The sequence below is a fragment of the Procambarus clarkii genome, chromosome 57 (genome assembly GCF_040958095.1).
Source record: "Procambarus clarkii isolate CNS0578487 chromosome 57, FALCON_Pclarkii_2.0, whole genome shotgun sequence".
Taxonomy (NCBI): domain Eukaryota; kingdom Metazoa; phylum Arthropoda; class Malacostraca; order Decapoda; family Cambaridae; genus Procambarus; species Procambarus clarkii.
Window position 1 is genome coordinate 30,946,120 of NC_091206.1, and position 20,937 is coordinate 30,967,056.

Below are 20,937 nucleotides of genomic sequence, written 5' to 3' on the forward strand. Positions count from 1 at the left end.
CAAACAAACACACACACACACACACTGAAAGGAATCTTTCAGAACATTATGTACCACATATGTCAGACCAATCCTGAAGTATAGAGCTCCAGCATTGGAGTCCATATCTAGTCAAGCATAAGACTAAACTGGAAAAGATTTAAAGGTTTGCCACCAGACTAGTACCCGAGCTAAGAGGTATGAGCTACGAGCAGCGACTACGGGACTCAAACCTCACTTCGTTGGAAGACAGAAAAGTTAGGGGGGGACATGATCACCACATTCAAGATTCTCAAGGGAATTGATAGGATAGATAAAGACAGTTTATTTAACACAAGGGGCACACGCACTAGGGGACACAGGTGGAAACTGAGTGCCCAAATGAGCCACAGAGTTATTAGAGAGAACTTTTTTAGTATCGGAGTGGTTGACAAATGGAATGCATTAGGAAGTGATGTGGTGGAGGCTGACTCCATGCACAGTTTCAAGTGTAGATATGATAGAGCCCAATAGGCTCTAACCTGTACACCTGTTGATTGACGGTTGTGAGGCGAGACCAAATAGCCAGAGCTCAACCCCCGCAAGCACAATAAGGTGAGTACACACAAACTCATTGCTAATTTTCTCTGGAACACAACCCGACAAACCATTTAACAACCAGGTACCTATTCACTGCTTCTTGAAGAGAATCGTTCAGTTAAGGATTGGTGCCTAGTCAATCCGCTCTTCCCGGCTAGCCAGGATATGAACCCAGGCGAAATCGCTTGAGAAGCGCGAGGTGGGTGCCTTGCCACTGATCCACAGGGACTGCCCAAATATGAATGCCATCAGCAGCTCTAGCAGTTGGTGTTACCAGGCAGGTTACCCATCCAATTACTAACCAAATTGATAGTTGCTTAACTTGGCTAATGGGACGAGAAGCAGTGTCCTTTAAGTGGTAGTATGGCCGTTGTTATTGTATACAAGTGGTAACCAATAACTTGTCAGTGAGTGAGTGATGATAATAGTAACTGCGGCGGAGGACACTCACACATACCAGCCAATTCTCCATTAATGATAGTACTTATAGCAACTATTTAGTCAAACAAACCAACCAAAAGTGGACTATTGCACCAACAAGGAAATGTTTGGATGCCATTGATCTCGCACAAATTGCTCATAAATGTCACACGCTGGTATTTAAAGAACCTAAACAATCCTCTTCAAAGAACGAATGACTACTCTTGGTCCTTGGATTATGCTCTCTTAGGCTTCATTGACAGTACTTATAACTTCTTTGAATCGGGAGACAGGTAGACAGGCAGTCTATATAAATACATGTTAGGCTTATAAAGTGGTCTCCAACACCCCACCCCACAAGGTCAAACTAACCCTCCCTCACTAGGATGCCCGTGGGTCACTAACTCCTGGATACCTATTTACTGCTAGGTGAACAGATGTATTAGGTGATAGGAAACGCTACGAACAATTACAGCCCTGCCCGACCGCGATTCGAACCCTGGAATCCCATATTGTGAGTCGAGAAGGAACACATCATTCATGTTACATATTTATGTGTACTCACCAATTTGTGACAGGAGGATCGAGCATTAATCTTAGAGTCTGCCTTTTAAGCCGTCGGTTGTTCATAGCAATAACTCCTGGCCTATTTCCTAACCTAACCAAGCCTATCCTATACCCTACCCTAACCTATAACCTACCCCAATCTATAACCAAACCTAATCTAACCTAACCTCATCTAAATCTAACCTAACCTACACCTAAACCTAACCTAACCTAAGTTAACCTAAATAACCTAACCAAACCAAACCTAACCTAACCTAACCTAACCTAACTAACCTAACCTAACTAACCTAACCTAACTAACCTAACCTAACCTAAACTTAACCTAACTGTGAGGGGATGGTTCACCAGATCACTTACAATAGTGCTCTTATGCCTGTGGGAGCCAGTACACTTGTTAAGTGCACTTGTTAAGTGGGCGGACTTAAGTTTGGTAACCAGCAACCGAAACATCTAGTGTTTGGGCTCATGTGAGAGCCCCAGTCATCAGCAGTCCATAAATGTTACCCTGGCCGAAGTGGCATGTCTGTGGACAGTGCTAGAGCTGATAGCATCATCTCCTTGTATGGCATGAAGTGAGACTCAACTTTGCGCGGGAACAGCAAGGCCCAGTCGTGGGTGAGCTGTGGGCCTCCCGCGCTGGCTGGCTACTTGAGTCGTCGTCATGGAAACAGCTGCCATCTTAGTAAACATCTTGTGCCGCCATGTTGGTCGGCCATCTTGGAGTTGCCCTAGGGGCTATGCTACACCGTCGCTGATTGGATGAGAGGGGTAGGCCGCTGTATGCCTTCCTCTCATTGGTTATTTCGAGGTGGACGCGGGAATAGCCGGTGTAAGCATCATTCTGAACCCAGCTGCCACCTTGTCAAGACGCTCTCTGTACTCAATTCGGCCAAATTGAAGTATAGGGCGTCGTGGTGGCTGGACTACTCAACTGCTGATTCTTCCTGCTTCACCAACGACAGCGGTCGTCACAGAATCCGGCCGAAGTCGTCGCTCGGAGGGGTTTAAGACATTGTGTACAGTGGGTAGAGGTACCGTGATCTGGGATCGTGGGGAAAGTGCATACGAGCAGTAACAGACTCGTAGATCCCATACCAGTGTTAAATTAGACTTGCTAGTGCTCTGTAGCAGTCGATGGGAATGGGGAAATTCGTGTCAGTGTAAAGGCAGATTTCCCATGTTTGTGTGAGACGCTATCATTGTGCGCGTCACCTGGGTACGAACGCTACACTTCACCGGTGGGTCGAGGGTGCGAACTCAGCTGTGTTGAGAGTGGGAGGGGTTCGAGTGTGCGCCAATTGTACGAAAAAAATACCACGTAAGGTACTACCGCTGCCCTGAGCGAGTCAGCCACCTGAAGCGGGGTGCCTGATGTATGGGAATGGTGTGTAGCTGGCAGTATGAATGAGTAAGTACTTATGTGTGTATTTCTGGTGATCAGTTAGTCTCTAAAAGCTTGAATTCGAGGTCAAGTGTTCCGTCACATTGTCACGCAGCACCTGTTCAGGTGGAGTGGAGTGTAGACGAGGAGATAATCACCTTTGTTGTCATCTTGTCAGTCCAGAGGGACCTACGTCTGGTGTACACAGACGGACAGTGTGTGTGTGTGTGTGTGGGTACACACGGGAACAGAGTATACATAGATTAGCCAAGGACTGAGAGGATGTCCATGTAATAATTCTAGTATTCCATTGTGGTAATCATTTTTGATCGTCCGTGGGACGGAGTGATATCATTTCCATGTGTGGTCTTGCAGGTGTGGAATTCCAACACTGAGCGCTCAGGTATGTGTAACGCCAGTGATTCCTGGCAATGATTATTGTGGAGTGTACCAAAGTGTGGTCTTAATTTCTTGTATTGTTCCAAGGGCCGTGACAAGTGTCATTTATATTTATATATATATGTATTAACGTAATTTTGGTAGAATTTGGTGAGTGACGAGGCTGGCTGGAGACACCGGCACTGCTCTGTCGAGTAACGTAACTCTCGAGAGTGTTTATCGACATGCGTGATCGATAAATCACTCACCCATGTGATTTAAGGAGTGTGAGATCTCTTTAGTGTTCTCAATAACGTTTGATAGCTGTAGGCTACATGTGTCAGCAGTAATTATATATATATATATATATATATATATATATATATATATATATATATATATATATATATATATATATATATATATATATATATATATATATATATATATATATATATATATATGTGTGTGTATATCACGAAAATAAACACGTGATTAAGAATGTGACAATGTCAGACCACGGAGGAAAAATGAAACAGGAAATTTCCTTAAGTACTTTCGTATATTAAATACATCTTCAGAAGGTCCAAACCTTCTGAAGATGTATTTAATATACGAAAGTACTTAAGGAAATTTCCTGTTTCATTTTTCCTCCGTGGTCTGACATTGTCATATATATATATATATATATATATATATATATATATATATATATATATATATATATATATATATATATATATATATATATATATAATCGTAGTGTCACGGTGCCCAGTGTTATTGTGTTATTTACTGTGTGGTGATTGAAATATTTTGACCTATGTTCTAGGGGTTATTGAGAGCACTGGGGTCATTTGCAACAGTAAGTAAATGTGTGCAGTATTCTAATATTTGGAAATTAGAGTACTTGCCGTGTGTTATTGCAAAGGGGTTGTTATTTGATGGTGATTGTTGCTAGTGTTGAGCATCACCGTATGTGATTGCAGTTCAGTAAGTCATTGTGGGGCAGTGTTCTAGAGGGTTCATGTCCTGTATGTTATTTTACTAGGTTCTGCAGTATTGTCATTGCAACCGGATTGTAACGTAAATCACTGTGATTTGTTAGTGTGATCTGTCATTGTCGTGGGTGAACTCGGCTGTAGACGAGTACTTGGGTACACATATATTCTCCTGTTATCTGGTAGGACATCGAAGTCCAGTATTCAGTGAGATGATTGCGAGGCAATTAATATAACGTAACCAAGGGAACGCCCATTGCTTGAAGAGAATTTGTTCTTTGACAATTTGAGTAACGTAGAATACGTTTGGGTTAATTTACTTTCCTGCAAGCAGCTACGGTAGTCTCGAGGAGCCTAGCCATCAGCCAGATAAGAATTAGAGTATTGTCTGTCGTAATTAACGGTCAGTGGGCCGGGTAATTGACGTGTTTCAGGAAGTCAAAGTAATTAACCTCGATCCTTGTTTGATCGACTCACACGAAGGCTACATTGTTCCATTAACGTAACGTCGTTATTTATCTGCCCGGAAGTACAGGCACTTGATTGACTCGTGGGAGGAGTAACATCATTTTAGAATAACGTAAACGTGGGGCTAATTACTGTTATTAGCCACCTGAATTGGTCTGAGTATGGAAGGCTTAGACGGAATTCATACCTTAATGTAAATTGCTGAGCCAGTGTGAAAGGTTGCATATTTTAATTGTTTAAATATTGATCTTGAGGATAGTAATTAATTACTCTAAAGGTAATCACGAGTGATTACCGTTCTTTTAGCACTTTGGACATTGCAAATCAGAGTTTACCATCGCTGAGTGATTAGTAACCGATTAACGTAAATTAACGTAACTAGTAAAGAGATTAATCAGCTGTTTGGTAGTACAGGGATTAATGGGATTTTTCTCACTGAATGCTCGACGGGTAGAGTGTTGTGTAATTTCCGCGTTACTAGTGACAGTTGTAAGAGTTATTAATTTAACGTAAATGTTACCTTGTTATTAACGTAAATGTTATTGTGTTATTAACGTAAATCAATTGTTATTGATTGTTGATCGTCCGTGGGACGGAGTGTTAACGTAAGGATTAATTTGAGGAAGGGTGCTGGAGTTGCCAGTGAACCCATTAGTTATTGTTGTCATTGAAAGACTACTGATTTGATTGCATTGCAATCGCTATTGCAGGTGTCGACTGCACTGAGGCGTAGAACAGTTAGGAGGTTACTGGAGACGTGTTTCAGAACCTACTGTGTCAGTTGTTGTAATTGTGATTATAGATCTGTTAGTTCTAGTTTCTTGTTGATTCCTCTGTGGTCACGCTTATGTTCGAGTTAGTTCATTATGCAGTCCGAGGGGCTGGTGTCTAGCTGTCATTGATAGTGTCACAGGAAGGATTTCGAGTAACGTCATTGACATTTATTTTTGTTTTGTTGTAGTAGTTAGTACTTTATTGAATAAACTAAGTTGTTATGGTTAACACTGCCTTTTCGTTACACCCCACACATTATTATTGTTATGCAAATGTTCTTCACACTCGATTAATAAAATTGAGACTGATTCTGAGCTTTGGATCAAATATACGGCACCACACAACAATAAATTATTGTTGTGAGAGCCCTTGACCTACTCGTTAGATTCGCTTCGGCGAATGGCGAAGGTCGGCGGCCTAGTGGAGGGGATTTCAATTTTCATTGGGGTCTCGGCGTTTGCTCGCGCCTAGTCAATTGTTCATACATGGTCCCAAAGTGAGGAATGAGCTGCTTACTACACTGGTGTGTTAGCTAAGCAAGTCCGTCCTCAGGCGACCTAATTGAATATCACGACAGGAATAAAGGTTAAAGAATAAAGAAAATTCTTAGAAATTTTCCGAGCTAAAATTCCTTATACCAATTTCAATTTATTCCACAAACTTCTCTCAAGTTACACATCAAAACTCTCACACTAACCTAACCTATTCTAACTAACCTAACCAAACTTAACCTAACCTATCCTAACCGAACCTAACCAACACCCACCTCGCAAGATCAAACACCTAAATTGACCCTGACCTAACCCTCACCAGGATGCAATCCTACAAGAAGCTCACAACTGCTGGATACCTGTTTACTGCTCGGAGAACAGAGGCAATAGGTGATAGGAAACGCCACCAATAATTTCATTCTTGCCTGTCCGGGTTTCGATCCAGGAATCCCCGATTGTTAGTCTAGAACAGGGGTGGGCAACCTTTTTGAGAGTGCGTGCCAATATCAGCCAAGTCTCTGGCACAAACTTTTTCCACGTGCCAACCATTTTTTTAGAACATATTTGGTATTTTTTAAGAACTTTTTAAACGAAAAAATAATAAATTACCTCAGTGCAGTAAAACATAGTATAAAAAAAAACAGAAAAAAAAATTATTTAACCTTCAGAAGTACATTTCAACAGCCTTTAAGCTTTTGTGACTTTAATAGAATACAACAGATAAAAAACTTGTTGACTCCTTTTATATACTGTCAGTGAGACTTCTGCTGCTGCATAACTGATGACAGAGATTTTACATCGGGTTTTTATTTAGTAACATTGAGAGATATGCATGCAGCGCTAGTTTCATCTGTCATGCTACTCCTGTTACGAGACTTAACAAAGTTCATAATTGAGAACAAAGGTTCGCAAGCATATGTAGACGAAAACATGGTTAGCAATGCTGTTGCAAGGTTTTTTAAACAGACATAATTTTCTGGAATAGTATTCCAAGTCCTTAATACTTCGTTTTCCGCATTTCTCTTTGTTACTTTCATCTCTAATCTCTCTCTTTCAATATTTTCCAAGTCAACTCTAAGGTCAACAAATTTCTGCCTCCAAATTGAGCTACTCTGAAATTCAATCAACTGCATCTCAAAATCATCCATGTCTATGCATGAAAACGTTTAGTTCATGAAATGCAAGATGAAATGAAATGAAATGAAATGCATAATGAAAGCAAGTTTAGTTCATCCATTTTGATGCTGTCTGGAAACTTGATGAACTTTACTGTGTCTTCCAGTTCTCTGAATTTCGCAAATCTTGTAGAGAACTGCCAAACTGTTGACTCGATAATGTTTACAAACAGCTTTTGAAGACATTTGTGGTCTGTTCTGTCATCTTTTAGATCACTGATGTACCTCTTTAGGTTTGGAAAGTATCTAAATCTCTCATTATCTACATCCCTCTTAAAAACTTTAAGCTTCATTTCAAAAGCTTTTATGTAACAAAACATAACATCAAGTGCCTTACCAGAGCCCTGTAACTTAATATTCAATTCATTTAAATGTTCACAAAAATCTGCAAAAAAACATCAGTTTACAAACCCACACGATGTCAGAAAATTCATGGTATGACACTTGTTGGTCGTTCAAATAGAGCTTTATCTCATCTAAGCATTCAATAAATCGTTTCAGAACCAAGCCTCTGCTAAGCCAAAGAAAATGGTTGTACATTTTCAGTCCTTTATACACAGATTCTACCTCATCCAGTAGAGTTTGAAATAAATTGTCTTTTATTTAAAGGCCGACCACAAATGTAATTAACAACCTTGGTAACTGTTTACATCACTTCTTGCAGTTCCTTTAGGCCAGCTTTTGCACATAAAGCCTTCTCATGTATGATGCAATGGAAGCCAATCAGTGGATGACCAACACTTTTTGCAAACATATTTACAAATCCTTCCCTCTCACCAGCCATGTTTGGGGCACCATCTGTTGTGACGGATACTACTTTTGAAATGTCAATTTGCCGAGTAGAGAATTCGTTCACAACTGTTTTACATATTTCAGCCCCGGTAGTACGCTCAGGTAGTGATGCAAGAGCAACCATCTCTTCACATACTTCATCACCCCTACAAAATCTAGGCAAGCCTAGCTGATGATGTAATGTCTGTACTTTCATCAACACAAATAAAAAAAAACTTGCATGAAGGCAAATCTTTTGTCAATTGTTCAGCTGTATTTCTTTCCAACTTAAGTATCCTATCCTTAACTGTTTTCCTACTCACAGGCAAATCTTTAATGCGCTGAATAATCTTTTGCTTGCATCTGTGCTTAGGGTAACCTATGCTCTTGTGTGCCAGAGACAAGTCATCGGCGTGCCAAGTTTGGCACGCGTGCCAGAGGTTGCCCACCCATGATCTAGAAGGAACACATACATGTTTCATATCTCTGTGTACTCACCTATTTGTACCTGCAGGACCGAGCAACAGTTTTTGAACGTTGACATTATAGCCGCCGGTTGTTTAAAGCAATGACTCCTGGCCTATTTCTCTGTCATATCAAATTTTAAAATTATGAATAGAGTTTGTATCTACAACTGTGGGTTTTTGTAAGTTTGTTCTCACCTAGTTGTATCCCAGCAAACAATTTTATGTTGCCACAACATATCTGGAAAGTATTTGAAAGTATTGGAAACGTTTGTTTTATCGTATCAGATACGATATTGTGTGTGGACTTAAATAGGTTTCCAAATCTTATAACCAAGACATATGTATCTAACACTAATTTGAGATGTTGTGGCAACTTTACACTCCTAACATGAGTCATTCATAATCCATTCATATACCAATATGAATCTCTTATGAAAGGTTTGAGCCAATAATCTGAACCCTTTTCACATCTTTGTGTTTAAAGTTAAATTTCTTGAAATTAAATTATATTTTATATTATATTATTTTTATTATATTTTATATTATATTATTATTTTCAATTTAAATATTAAAACCAATTTAAGGGTAAAAAAATCTAATAATTTATATTTCTTTTATTATTTACTAACAATTATAATTATTTACTAACGGAGAGAGGGGAGGCTGTACAACGGAGAGTGGCGGCTGTGGCGGACAGTGGCGGCGGTGGCGGATAGTGTCGGCGGGCGGACAGTGGCGGCGGGCGGACAGTGGCGGCGGCGGGTGGACAGTGGCGGTGGGCGGACAGTGGTGGCGGTGGCGGATAGTGGCGGCGGGGGACAGTGGCGGCGGTGGCGGATAGTGGCGGCGGGCGGACAGTGGCGGCGGGCGGACAGTGGTGGCGGCGGGCGGACAGTGGTGGCGGCGGGCGGACAGTGGTGGCGGCGGGCGGACAGTGGTGGCGGCGGGCGGACAGTGGTGGCGGCGGGCGGACAGTGGAGGCGGCGGGCGGACAGTGGTGGCGGCGGGCGGACAGTGGTGGCGGCGGGCGGTCAGTGGTGGCGGCGGGCGGACAGTGGTGGCGGCGGGCGGACAGTGGTGGCGGCGGGCGGACAGTGGTGGCGGCGGGCGGACAGTGGTGGCGGCGGGCGGACAGTGGTGGCGGCGGGCGGACAGTGGTGGCGGTGGCAGACAGTGGCGGCGGTGGCGGATAGTGGCGGCAGGCGGACAGTGCGTCGGGCGGACAGTGGCGGCGGTGGCGGATAGTGGCAGCGGGCGGACAGTGGCGGCGGGCGGACAGTGGCGGCGGTGGCGGACAGTGGCGGCGGTGGCGGACAGTGGCGGTGGGCGGACAGGGCGGCGGCGGGCGGACAGTGGCGGCGGGCGGACAGTGGCGGCGGGAGGACAGTGGCGGCGGTGGCGGATAGTGGCGGCGGGCGGACAGTGGCGGCGGGCGGACAGTGGCGGCGGGCGGACAGTGGCGGCTGTGGCGGATAGTGGCGGCGGGCGGACCGTGGCGGCTTTGGCGGCGGTGGTGAACAGTGGCGGCGGGCGGACAGTGGCGGCGGCGGCGGGCGGACAGTGGCGGCGGCGGGCGGACTGTGGCGGCGGCGGGCGAACAGTGGCGGCGTCGGGCGAACAGTGGCGGCGGCGGGCGGACAGTGGAGGCGGCGGGCGGACAGTGGAGGCGGCGGGCGGACAGTGGAGGCGGCGGGTGGACAGTGGAGGCGACGGGCGGACAGTGGTGGCGGCGGGCGGACAGTGGTGGCGGCGGGCGGACAGTGGTGGCGGCGGGCGGACAGTGGTGGCGGCGGGCGGACAGTGGTGGCGGCGGGCAGACAGTGGTGGCGGCGGGCAGACAGTGGTGGCGGTGGCGGACAGTGGCGGCGGTGGCGGACAGTGACGGCGGTGGCGGACAGTGGCGGCGGTGGCGGACAGTGGCAGCGGTGGCAGACACTGGCGGCTGTGTCTGACGGTGGTGGCGGGCGGTGGCGGGTGGCGGCGTCTGTGATGAGTGGTGGCGGCTGGCGGTGGTGGGTGGTGGCGGCGGTGGTGGTGGGTGGTGGTGGCGGCGGCGGCTGGTGGTGGTGGGTGGTGGCGGCGGTGGTGGTGGGTGGTGGTGGCGGCGGTGGCGGCGGGTGGTGGGTGGCGGCGGCGGCTGGTGGTGGTGGGTGGTGGCGGCGGGTGGTGGGTGGTGGCGGCTGTGGTGGGTGGTGGCGGGCGGTGGCGGGCGGTGGCGGGCGGTGGCGGGCGGCGGCGGCTGTGGTGGGTGGTGACGATCGGCGGTGGGGGGGGCTGGTGGCGGCTGGCGGTGGCGGCTTGCGGTGGCGACTGTGGCAACGGGCGGTGACGGCTGATAGCGGGCGGTGGTGGCGGCTGGTGGCAGGTGGTGGTGGCGGTGGTGGCGGCTGGTGGTAGCGGCTGGTGGTGGTGGCAGCTGGTGGTGGTGATGGCGGCTGGTGGCGGGCGGTGGCGGCTTGTGGCGGCTGGTGGTGGCGGCGGTGGTGGGTGGTGGTGGTGGTGGTGGGTGGTGGTGGCGGCTGTGGTGGGTGGTGGCGGTGGTGTCGGCGGCGGCTGTGGTGGGTGGTGGCGGCGGCGGCGGTGATGGGTGGTGGCGGCGGCGGCGGTGGTAGTGGGTGGTGGTGGCGGCGGCGGTGATGGGTGGTGGCGGCGGTGGTGGTGGGTGGTGGTGGCGGCGGTGGTGGTGGGTGGTGGTGGCGGCGGCGGCTGGTGGTGGTGGGTGGTGGTGGTGGGTGGTGGCGGCGGGTGGCGGTGGTGGGTGGCGGTGGCTGGTGGCGGGTGGCGGCTGGTGGTGGGTGGTGGCGGCGGGTTGTGAGTGGCGGTGGTGGGTGGTGGTGGCTGGTGGCGGCTGGTGGTGGGTGGTGGCGGCGGGTGGTGAGTGGCGGTGGTGGGTGGCGGTGGCTGGTGGCGGGTGGCGGCTGGTGGCGGGTGGTGGCGGGTGGCGGCTGGTGGTGGGTGGTGGCGGGTGGCGGCTGGTGGTGGGTGGTGGCGGGTGGCGGCTGGTGGTGGGTGGCGGCGGGTGGTGGCGGGTGGCGGCTGGTGGTGGGTGGTGGCGGGTGGCGGCTGGTGGTGGGTGGTGGCGGGTGGCGGCTGGTGGTGGGTGGTGGCGGGTGGCGGCTGGTGGCTGGTGGTGGGTGGTGGCGGGTGGCGGCTGGTGGTGGCGGGTGGCGGGTGGCGGCTGGCGGCTGGTGGTGGCGGGTGGCGGCTGGCGGCTGGTGGTGGCGGGTGGCGGCTGGCGGCTGGTGGTGGCGGGTGGCGGCTGGCGGTGGGTGGTGGCGGGTGGCGGCTGGCGGTGGGTGGTGGCGGGTGGCGGCTGGCGGTGGGTGGTGGCGGGTGGCGGCTGGTGGTGGGTGGTGGCGGGTGGCGGCTGGTGGTGGGTGGCGGCGGGTGGTGGGTGGCGGGTGGCGGCGGGTGGCGGCTGGTGGTGGGTGGCGGGTGGCGGCTGGTGGTGGGTGGCGGGTGGCGGCTGGTGGTGGGTGGTGGCAGGTGGCGGCTGGTGGTGAATGGTGGTGGGTGGCGGGTGGTGGCGGGTGGCAGCTGGTGGCGGGTGGCGGCTGGTGGTGGGTGGCAGCTGGTGGTGGGTGGTGGGTGGTGGTGGGTGGTGGCGGGTGGCGGCTGGTGGTGGGCGGCGGGTGGCGGCTGGTGGTGGGTGGCGGGTGGCGGCGGGTGGCAGCGGGTGGCGGCGGGTGGCGGCTGGTGGCGGCCAGCTGGGACACACCCTTCACCACTGAAGGTCTGAGCACAACTAACCATGTCTCTCTCACCCACCAGAACAGTGTTGCCAGCTCGCGCTCTCAAAATGTTTCCTTCAAAGATTGTATATTATCTTTGAACAACAAGTTTGATTATCAAGGAAATAATGCATATATTATTGTCACATTAATACTGTGCAATATCTTATTACATTCCTGCTAAATAATTATAATTTGAAACAGGACAAAAAATCCAACATATATATATAAACCAACATTAGAGATCACGAGGCCTAGGCCTCGCCTGTGACCACACATCCTGCCTCCCTGGCCTGCTACCCTCTCACACCTCACACTGTTAACTCTCTCATAATCACTCTCACTCTCTTACTCTGTCACTCTTACTCTCTGTCACTCTTACTCTCTGTCACTCTTACTCTGTCACTCTTACTCTCTGTCACTCTTACTCTCTGTCACTCTTACTCTCTGTCACTCTTACTCTCTGTCACTCTTACTCTGTCACTCTTACTCTCTGTCACTCTTACTCTCTGTCACTCTTACTCTCTGTCACTCTTACTCTCTGTCACTCTTACTCTCTGTCACTATTACTCTCTGTCACTCTTACTCTCTGTCACTCTTACTCTCTGTCACTCTTACTCTCTGTCACTCTTACTCTCTGTCACTCTTACTCTCTGTCACTCTTACACTCTGTCACTCTTACACTCTGTCACTCTTACACTCTGTCACTCTTACTCTGTCACTCTTACTCTGTCACTCTTACTCTCTGTCACTCTTACTCTCTGTCACTCTTACTCTGTCACTCTTACTCTCTGTCACTCTTACTCTCTGTCACTCTTACTCTCTGTCATTCTTACTCTCTGTCACTCTTACTCTCTGTCACTCTTACTCTCTGTCACTCTTACTCTCTGTCACTCTTACTCTCTGTCACTCTTACTCTCTGTCACTCTTACTCTGTCACTCTTACACTCTGTCACTCTTACACTCTGTCACTCTTACTCTCTGTCACTCTTACTCTCTGTCACTCTTACTCTGTCACTCTTACTCTGTCACTCTTACTCTGTCACTCTTACTCTCTGTCACTCTTACTCTCTGTCACTCTTACTCTGTCACTCTTACTCTGTCACTCTTACTCTCTGTCACTCTTACTCTGTCACTCTTACTCTCTGTCACTCTTACTCTCTGTCACTCTTACTCTCTGTCACTCTTACTCACTCTCAGTCACCCTTACCCATTCATACTCACTCTCTCACTCTTACTCTCATACGCTTACTCTCAATTACTCTTACTCTCAATCACTCTTACTCTCAATCACTCTTACTCTCATTCTTACTCTTACTCACTCTTACTCTCAATCACTCTTATTCTCATTCTTACTCCTACTCCCAATCACTCTTAACCCCAATCACTCTTACTCTCAATCACTCTTACTCCCAATCACTCTTACTCTCAATCACTCTTACTCTCAATCACTTTTACTCTCAATCACTCTTACTCTCAATCACTCTTACTCTCACTAACTCTCAATCACTCTTACTCTCACTCTAACTCTCAATCACTCTTACGCACTATTACTCACTCTTTCTCTCAGTCATCCTTACTCACTCTCATACTCACTCTTACTCTGTCACTCTTACTCTCTGTCACTCTTACTCTCTGTCACTCTTACTCTCTGTCACTCTTACTCTGTCACTCTTACTCTCTGTCACTCTTACTCTGTCACTCTTACTCTCTGTCACTCTTACTCTGTTACTCTTACTCTCTATCACTCTGTCATTCTTACTCTGTCACTCTTACTCACTCTCAGTCACCCTTACCCATTCATACTCTCTCTCACTCTTACTCTCATACTCTTACTCTCAATTACTCTTACTCTCAATCACTCCTACTCCCAATCACTCCTACTCCCAATCACTCCTACTCTCAATCACTCCTACTCTCATTCCTACTCCCAATCACTCTTACTCTCAATCACTCTTATTCTCATTCTTACTCTTACTCTTACTCCCAATCACTCTTACTCCCAATCACTCTTACTCTCAATCACTCTTACTCTCAATCACTCTTACTCTCAATCACTCTTACTCTCATTCTTACTCTTACTCACTCTTACTCTCAATCACTCTTATTCTCATTCTTACTCCTACTCTCACTCTAACTCCTACTCCCAATCACTCTTACTCCCAATCACTCTTACTCTCAATCACTCTTACTCCCAATCACTCTTACTCTCAATCACTCTTACTCTCAATCACTCTTACTCTCAATCACTCTTACTCGCACTAACTCTCAATCACTCTTACTCTCACTCTAACTCTCAATCACTCTTACTCTCATACTCACCCTTACTCTCAATCACTTTACTCTCACTCTTACTCATTCTGTCACCCTTACTCACTCTGTCACTCTTACTCACTCTCAGTCACTCTTACTTATACTCACTCTTACTCACACTTACACACTCTCTGGCACTCTCACTCACCTTCAGTCACTCTTACTCACTCTTACCCACTCTCGCTCACTCTTACTCACTCTAGTTAATAAGAACACGCCAATATAAGACAACAAAACGTTTTCAGATTCTTTCTCACCACTTTCCAGCAACTTTTATAATTTATATAAATTATCTTAGGGAATAATACATAAATTATATATTTAAACATGATATTAGTGTTTAGTGGAATGCATAAGGAGTCAAATTGTGTTAAAAAGAGTGATTTTCAGAAAATTTGGAAAACTACATTTTTCTGTTCATATTATAACTAAATGGATTTTAAAGGTTTCACTCAGCCAATATATATCATTCACAATTTATTAATAAATTTTACAAAAAAACACCATAAATTTTATATTTAAACATGTAAAAACTATTTGTTTTACATTTGGAAGAAAATAATTGTAGAAAAACAATTTATAATTAAACCTTTGTGTTTGGCTTTTTTTAGTAAAAGTTTCTCAAAGGCTCTCCTGCACCATTCTCAATGCAAATCATTCCCACACCTATGGGAAGAGATAGGCGAACGTTGTGTAGATGATTTGTGTTTGCTGGGATTCGCCTAGTTGTGTTTGCTAGGTTTGACCTTCAGATCTTTGGTCCCACCTCTCAACCATCTCAATTGCTCAAGTAGTTTTTCCAGAAGTTATGTAACTCATAACTCTCAGCTCTGTTGGAAAACAGGCTGGGGCTGCATATTCAATGATTTGTCTCCCATAGGTAGAAAAAAAGGTTACTTCTTCTTTATACAAGTTAGAAATGTACTTACTTTGAACTTGTAACTAGACTAGAGTCAAGTCAGCCTAGTAGGCCTAGCCTAGCCTAGTAGGCCTAGTCGGATAGGCCGTGTTCTTAATCCGGATGATCAGGCTGCGTTCGAGCCTGTCGAAACGGTTGCAATTAAAGGGCACAGATCCCTCTCCAGTAGCAGCATCACTTTCGATAGATTTAGTGGATGATTGACCTTCTGGCAGTTCTCACGTTAACAAATTTAAAACAGTTTTTTGACAAACAAGAAATGCCACATTCCTTTGATGTTTAAAATTTTTATCTCTGTCCGTGTGTGTGTCTTGATTTCTGTGTCTTGATTCCGTATATGTCTTGATTCCGTGCGTGTCTTGATTCCTTCTATGTCTTGATTCCGTGTATGTGTCTTGATTCCGTGTGTGTCTTGATTCCGTGTTATGCCTTGATTCCGTGTGTGTGTCTTGATTCCTTGTATGTCTTGATTCCGTGTGTGTGTCTTGATTCCTTGTATGTCTTGATTCCGTGTGTGTGTCTTGATTCCGTGCGTGTCTTGATTCCTCGTGTGTTTTGATTCCGTGTATGTGTCTAGATTCCGTGTGTGTCTTGATTCTGTGTATGTGTCTTGATTCCGTGTGTGTCTTGATTCCGTGTTATGTCTTGATTCTGTGTGTGTCTTGATTCCGTGTGTTTCTCTATTCCGTGAGTGTCTTGATTCCGTGTGTGTCTTGATTCCGTTTGAGTCTTGATTCCGTTTGAGTCTTGATTCCGTGTGAGTCTTGATTCCGTATGAGTCTTGATTCCGTGTGTCTTGATTCCATATGAGTCTTGATTCCGTGTGAGTCTTGATTCCGTATGTGTCCGTGTCCGTCAGAGTCTATGAGGGTCCGTGTCCCTGGGGTTTTGAGTCCAGGATGCCATTTGTGTCCCCTCAAATTGCCTCCCTTATCCTAATTATCCTATTATCTAATAATAGATATCTAATAATAGATTATCTAATAATCTATTATCTAATAATAATTATTATTATTATCCTAACAACACCTTGGGATCGTGTCGTGTCCATGTGTCTTGATGCCGTGTTTGTCTTGAGTCCGTGTGTGTGTCTTGATTCCGTGTCTGTCTTGATTCCGCGTGTGTCTTGAGTCCGTGTGTCTTGAATCCGTGTGTGTCTTGAGTCCGTGTGTGTGTGTCTTGATTCCGTGTATGTTTTGATTCCGCGTGTGTCTTGAGTCCGTGTGTCTTGAATCCGCGTGTGTCTTAAGTCCGTGTGTGTCTTGAACCCGTGTGTGTCTTGAGTCCGTGTGTGTCTTGAGTCCGTGTGTGTCTTGATTCCGTGTGTGTCTTGAGTCCGCATGTGTCTTGATCCTGTGTTTTGAGTCCGTGTGTCTTCTGAGGCCGTGTGCGTCTTGATTGTCCGGGTGTCTTTGGGGTTTTGGGTCCAGGAAGCTATTTGTGTCGACCCAAATTGCCTCCCTTCTCCCCACCTGAATTCCAGGTGAATTGAAAGACCTGCCCGAGGTCAGTGGATCCAGGTATCCATCCGTGGGCCCCCGGACTTCAACCCTTCCCCACATTCCAAGGGGTCAGTCAATCAATCTTCAGCTATCCAGAGAATCTAGCGAAACTGATGCTCCTACAGGAGGGGACACACAGAGAAATCTGTGCCCTGTACTTGCAACCGTTCCGACAGGCTTGAACGCAGGTCTATCCGGATTAAGAACATGTTCTATCCGACTAGGCCACGCTGGAGTTGCCTTTAGAATAAAATTTGGCACTTGTATTTATATCTCGTAGTGAGGTTAGTCAGTGTCTATTTATCAACATTTGCAATGATTGAAGTGTGATGTTGTGAGTTTGTTTTCACAGTTAGAAATACATGACAGCTTATTCGATGAGGTTGCAGTCCAGTGAGGCAGTTTCGTGAATGAATATTGGAGAATTCAGGCAAACTGACATGTGTGTGTGTGTGTGTATGTGTGTGTGTGTGTGTGTGTGTGTGTGTGTGTGTGTGTGTGTGTGTGTGTGTGTGTGTGTGTGTGTGTGTGTGTGTGTGTGTGTGTGTGTGTTTTGTGTTTAAAGGTATGTATTAATTAATATTTAGTGTGGTGTGTGTCCAAATGAGTTTGTGAATCAAGCAATCTAATACCTAATATGTGCTAATTTAGGCCTCATTTTGTATGTATATATATGTATGTTTTACTAGGGAATGAAAATCCGGTTTGTTTTATTCTAAGTTTTTTTTTCGACAATAAATAGTACATATGCGAACGAACGGTTTGGCTGGGTAAGTATAGCGTTGTGGCGGCCATTTTCTCTGGTGGGCAGGGGGCGGGGGAAGGAGGGTGGTCTCTGGTAATTGTGGTATGAAGGTAGTTATGTTTGGGCCTCGGTTGGAGGGAAGGGTGTTGGTAGGGGGGGCGCCGAGGGAGCAGCAGAGGGGGAATGAGGAGTGGGGGGGACTGAATGGCATGGGGTTGCCAGTTTAACGATTAAGATAATAATTTGTGCAGATAGGTTATATATGGAAAGGTGTTCAGGAAGGAATAAGAAAAGTTTTTCGAACTTATGTAAGTATATGAGTTATAGTGATTCATGTTAGAAGCACATACGTACATTCGTGCGTATGTGCGTATAGACATACGTTTTAAGCACATACGTGCTTAAAAAGGTGTAAAAATTTGTAATTGACTTTATTTGCTTAATAATGTGTTAATTAATGGTAAAGGACCATTGGAGATAGATATTCAACAGCATATTGAGTGGACAAGTTTTAGTAGGCAGTCAGGCAGGCAGAGAGAGAATGGACTGATAAATAGGTATACATTTTTTTTCTCGAACGGTTTTTCTAATAATCATAGGTACATATTTCAAAGTGCGACATTCTTGCGCGCGCGTGCACACACACAAACAAACACACACACACACACACTGAAAGGAATCTTTCAGAACATTATGTACCACATATGTCAGACCAATCCTGAAGTATAGAGCTCCAGCATTGGAGTCCATATCTAGTCAAGCATAAGACTAAACTGGAAAAGATTTAAAAGTTTGCCACCAGACTAGTACCCGAGCTAAGAGGTATGAGCTACGAGCAGCGACTACGGGACTCAAACCTCACTTCGTTGGAAGACAGAAAAGTTAGGGGGGACATGATCACCACATTCAAGATTCTCAAGGGAATTGATAGGATAGATAAAGACAGTTTATTTAACACAAGGGGCACACGCACTAGGGGACACAGGTGGAAACTGAGTGCCCAAATGAGCCACAGAGTTATTAGAGAGAACTTTTTTAGTATTGGAGTGGTTGACAAATGGAATGCATTAGGAAGTGATGTGGTGGAGGCTGACTCCATGCACAGTTTCAAGTGTAGATATGATAGAGCCCAATAGGCTCTAACCTGTACACCTGTTGATTGACGGTTGTGAGGCGAGACCAAATAGCCAGAGCTCAACCCCCGCAAGCACAATAAGGTGAGTACACACAAACTCATTGCTAATTTTCTCTGGAACACAACCCGACAAACCGTTTAACAACCAGGTACCTATTCACTGCTTCTTGAAGAGAATCGTTCAGTTAAGGATTGGTGCCTAGTCAATCCGCTCTTCCCGGCTAGCCAGGATATGAACCCAGGCGAAATCGCTTGAGAAGCGCGAGGTGGGTGCCTTGCCACTGATCCACAGAGACTGCCCAAATATGAATGCCATCAGCAGCACTAGCAGTTGGTGTTACCAGGCAGGTTACCCATCCAATTACTAACCAAATTGATAGTTGCTTAACTTGGCTAATGGGACGAGAAGCAGTGTCCTTTAAGTGGTAGTATGGCCGTTGTTATTGTATACAAGTGGTAACCAATAACTTGTCTGTGAGTGAGTGATGATAATAGTAACTGCGGCGGAGGACACTCACACATACCAGCCAATTCTCCATTAATGATAGTACTTATAGCAACTATTTAGTCAAACAAACCAACCAAAAGTGGACTATTGCACCAACATGGAAATGTTTGGATGCCATTGATCTCGCACAAATTGCTCATAAATGTCACACGCTGGTATTTAAAGAACCTAAACAATCCTCTTCAAAGAACGAATGACTACTCTTGGTCCTTGGATTATGCTCTCTTAGGCTTCATTGACAGTACTTATAACTTCTTTGAGTCGGGAGACAGGTAGACAGGCAGTCTATATAAATACATGTTAGGCTTATATAGTGGTCTCCAACACCCCACCCCACAAGGTCAAACTAACTCTCCCTCACTAGGATGCCAGTGGGTCACTAACTCCTGGATACCTATTTACTGCTAGGTGAACAGATGCATTAGGTGATAGGAAACGCTACGAACAATTACAGCCATGCCCGACCGCGATTCGAACCCTGGAATCCCATATTGTGAGTCGAGAAGGAACACATCATTCATGCTACATATTTATGTGTACTCACCAATTTGTGACAGGAGGATCGAGCATTAATCTTAAGAGTCTGCCTTTTAAGCCGTCGGTTGTTCATAGCAATAACTCCTGGCCTATTTCCTAACCTAACCAAGCCTATCCTATACCCTACCCTAACCTATAACCTACCCCAATCTATAACCAAACCTAATCTAACCTAACCTCATCTAAATCTAACCTAACCTACACCTAAACCTAACCTAACCTAAGTTAACCTAAATAACCTAACCAAACCAAACCTAACCTAACCTAACCTAACCTAACTAACCTAACCTAACTAACCTAACCTAACTAACCTAACCTAACCTAAACCTAACCTAACTGTGAGGGGATGGTTCACCAGATCACTTACAATAGTGCTCTTATGCCTGTGGGAGCCAGTACACTTGTTAAGTGCACTTGTTAAGTGGGCGGACTTAAGTTTGGTAACCAGCAACCGAAACATCTAGTGTTTGGGCTCATGTGAGAGCCCCAGTCATCAGCAGTCCATAAATGTTACCCTGGCCGAAGTGGCATGTCTGTGGACAGTGCTAGAGCTGATAGCATCATCTCCTTGTATGGCATGAAGTGAGACTCAACTTTGCGCGGGAACAGCAAGGCCCAGTCGTGGGTGAGCTGTGGGCCTCCCGCGCTGGCTGGCTACTTGAGTCGTCGTCATGGAAACAGCTGCCATCTTAGTAAACATCTTGTGCCGCCATGTTGGTCGGCCATCTTGGAGTTGCCCTAGGGGCTATGCTACACCGTCGCTGATTGGATGAGAGGGGTAGGCCGCTGTATGCCTTCCTCTCATTGGTTATTTCGAGGTGGACGCGGGAATAGCCGGTGTAAGCATCATTCTGAACCCAGCTGCCACCTTGTCAAGACGCTCTCTGTACTCAATTCGGCCAAATTGAAGTATAGGGCGTCGTGGTGGCTGGACTACTCAAGTGCTGATGCTTCCTGCTTCACCAACGACAGCGGTCGTCACAGAATCCGGCCGAAGTCGTCGCTCGGAGGGGTTTAAGACATTGTGTACAGTGGGTAGAGGTACCGTGATCTGGGATCGTGGGGAAAGTGCATACGAGCAGTAACAGACTCGTAG